The following is a 3,971-nucleotide window of genomic DNA, read 5'->3' as shown; positions in this document are numbered from 1 at the left end:
TAAAACCTATTTAATTTTAAAACTAGACTGTTTGGCCATTAAAGTGTATTTTTTTCAAAAGGAAATTATTTGGCCTATGTTGTGTAGATTGATTATCCACGCTCCTAAACCCCCTGCGTAATTAACCCCCCACCTCCTTGTTAGCTGTGTAGGCTGGTCGTACAACAGTGCTATTGAGAGGGAGTGATTACATGAGCCTTGTAAACTTTAATTGCTACTATTCTGGATAAAAGAAACAGGAATAGGCAAGGCAGAGGAATAGTCTCTCAGATCTCGAGGATACTTTGAAAGACTCCAACAGTGTCATGAACATGTCTGGTTTTCCCTTTGGGATAGTCCTGCTGGACCCTTGGGTTTTGGGGTGATGTAGGAAATTTGGAGCCTCTGAATGAAAATAAAGATTTAATGGCAAGAAGCTGAAGAGGGCAGAGATGTTTTGCCCTTGGTGTGCTAAGGGACTAAGCATTAGGCTGGAAGTCTGCAGGGACAAATATGGTGGGTCCAGCTGGCCCCAAATGGCCTATCAAATCCACAGTTGAACCAATTTCCAGAGAACTTCCAAGCAGCTGGAAGTTGGTGAGAGGTGTTTAAGGGGGAGGGAAGTGAGAGGAAATGGCCTTGGAAAGGCTGAGGTCCCCACCCACATTTTTTATATTCGTTACTTCTGACAGGGGCAGAATAGGCAGTGACATGGGAGTGGCAACGAGTCAGTTGTTCTCACTTCTAGTGAAAGGTGTTATAGTCCTGCCCTATCGAACTCAAATCGTACATCAGCCCAAGTGAGAGATCTCCCTTTTCTTTTCAAGGCCTAGTCCTCCAGAAGCCCTACTTTACACTGTAGAATGAAACCCCTTTCTCTAAAAGGCACCATGTTTGGGGGAACTCCAGGGTGGGAGTCCTTAAAAGATTGACAAAAAGAATGGAGGAATAGGGAAAGCAAGTCAAACCAAAAGAAGATTGGTAAAGACTGAAAGTTAAAGATATAAGGGAAGAAATAAAGACAGGAAACTAGGGAAAGAAGAATAGTGTGCACACACGCACACACACGTACACACTCTCTCTCACACACTTTCCTAACTGCCTCTCTTTCCTCTGTCCACTTCCAGCACCACAGTAACAATGCTCTTCATGTCCCACTACTGTGAAAACTAATTTTTTTCAAATACTGTTCAGCTTCAATCAAATGTAACTCTAGGTTAGAGCTATTAATTATGAGGTATAGCACTTGTTCCTGTTATGAGAAGGCAAAATTTGGTATATGTGAATACATACACGTAAACTATAAAGTACATTAAATTCCACTGTTTGGGTAATACAGAGAAATCTACATACAAATGCACACTTTTTACACTTCCAAAAAAATCTTATAGTATATTCAGATATAACAAAGGAGAAAAAGAGCAGACCCAATAGTTTGGGGTTTCAGCAAAGTTGGAATAACTTATTTCCATTTGTTTACATTTCCTGATTACTTACAGATACACGTGCCAGAGTATAACATGTACACTTGAAGGAATGCTAACACAGTCATCATCAGTATACCCAGAGATTTCCGACACTTTAAGGAATGCCTTTCTTGACAAAATTTCCTTGTAAATCAGTTGGGTCAAACAATTCCATTAAGCACTCAGTCACCTTGTCCCCTCCTATCTTACCTCACTACTCTACTACAACCCAGCCTGCACACTTCACTTCTCTAATGCTAACCTACTCACTGCACCTCAATCTTTTCTCTCTCTCCACCAACCTCTCGCCCAGGCCCTGCCTCTGGACTCAAACGCCCGCCCTCTTCATATCCGACAGACAGTTACTCTCCCCGCCTTTCAAAGCTTTACTGAAGGCATATCTCCTCTAAGAGGCCTTCCCTGACTAAACCCTGATTTTAATTTCTCCCACTCCCTTCTGCGTTCCCTTTATTCACGTACAGGCTCTGCAGATCCTGTTGACTGGAATACATGCCCAGAGAATGCTGGGAAACAGCACAATTAAGAGAACAGTACAAAGGTGGCATTGGCATTTTTTCATTAATAAAGCCTCAGGCTAAATAACCCATATCCAGGCCAAAGATCCTGCAAAGATTCCAAAAGCGCTCTGTGATTTCCATGCCATGGCTCTAGTGGAGTTTGTCACATCTCATGACCCATTTAGTCTTACATTCTCCCTTTCTGAAAGTTCTCTGGCCCTGCACAGCTGCAGAATGAGGGCATCAACTCAATATGCACTTGAGATTTGAGAGCAACAGTGTTGAGAAGATCTGCCAGTCCTCAGGGCCAGCAATGCTGCCTTCCTATGTCCTTCTCCCTGCTCTGCTGCCCTGTCCCTGTCTGTGCTCCTGAATAAGAAAGAGATGGCTGTCATGGTGCCCTGGAGCTACAGGGTGAAAGAGCTACAGTGCAAAATCTACCAGCAATTCAGCTCTGGAGAGGAGGGTCGCAGCCTATTGAGTGCTAACTGTGTGCAGAACACTGTACTGAACACTTGGGAGAGTACAAAATAACAGTAAACAGACAAAATCCCTGCCCACAACATGCTTGCAGTCTCCTTTCTGCTCTCAAACAAGCCATCAGAAGTGAAACTAGGAACATCCTTAACCCTGACCTATGGCCCTGCTGATGTGATAAATACACATTGGTTTTCACTTTTGAATAATCATTTACACCCTGTGTAGCACATATATCTGTTCGATTTATTGATTTGGACCACCCTAATTGTGCATATCTTTACGTGTGCCTCCCCCATTAGAATGGAAGAGGTCACTTTATAACTATGTACCACCCAAGTGCAAGCTCAATGAATGCTTCAACTACTACTATTATTTATTTTTATCATTATTGCTGAGGCTTTTGCTATCATGATTGCTTGTTGAGTTAAGGAAACAGCATGGCCAGATGGAAAGACCATGGGCCTGGGAGTTAGAGTACCTGGGTTCTAACTCCAGCTCTGCCATTTATCTGCTGTGTGACCTTGGGCAAGTCACTTAAACTTCTCTGTGCATCAGATCTCTCAATTACCAAATAGGGATTCGATATCTATTCTCCCTCCTACTTAGACTGTGAGGCCTATGTGGGACCTAGTTTTCTTGCATCTACCCCAGTACTTCGTTCAGGGCTTGGCGCATATAGTAAGCATTTTAAAATACCACAATTATTATCATTATAAGCATCAGATACTCTCCATTTCATAATTTTAAGGAAAGATAAAGTTTTGGAGAATCTTATATTCTGCAAACAATGTACTTTGCTAGATTGGAAGCTCCTTGAAGCGCTTACTATGTGCAAATCACTAATGCAAGCATTTAGTACAGTGCCCTCCACATAGTGAGTACCAACTGATTGGTTGATTCTTGAGTGTCATCAGTGGCTACGCTTTCTGGGACTTAAAGGGCTGACTAACCTTCCCTTGGCTATTGAGCTCGTAGTGAGGAGAGAGAGATGAAACCGTAGGATAGCAATCCAACTCCTATCTTTCCGCTACTGAGCATGCCACTACAGCAGAATAGCAAAAAGCATGTTAGAGGAACTATCCCACCCACAGCCAGAGGAGGTCCAATTTACTAACACCCCCCACTGCCCTTCCCACCCCCCAACACTGAGAATGCCAATGCCCAGCTGGGTGGCAAGGTCCCAGCAGCACCAGGAGTATAGTCCCAAGTTCAAATGAGACTCATGATTGATTTTTTTTCATTTCCTAAAACACTTTCCCCTGTGGGAGAAGGAAAGCTTTTGAACTTGCAGTCATATCTTTTACTGTTTCTCCTATTTCCTCTCACCTAGGAATTCCTCTGAAAGCCAAATGCGATGACTGTGATTTCTGTTACCCAACACTGATGGAGAGATTGAATTCATCATCTTCATTCTGAGAGCTAACATTGGTCTTATATTGGCTTCTTTCACAAATGAAGAAACTAAAGTAGTTAATTGGTGTTAAATACCCAGGGTGGTCATGAAGTGAAGTGCTAGCATAGTAAGAAA

Source organism: Tachyglossus aculeatus, chromosome 21, assembly GCF_015852505.1.
Source record: "Tachyglossus aculeatus isolate mTacAcu1 chromosome 21, mTacAcu1.pri, whole genome shotgun sequence".
In the NCBI taxonomy this organism is placed as follows: Eukaryota; Metazoa; Chordata; class Mammalia; order Monotremata; family Tachyglossidae; genus Tachyglossus; species Tachyglossus aculeatus.
The sequence above is the reverse complement of the archived record's forward strand: the minus strand, read 5'-3'. Positions refer to the sequence as shown.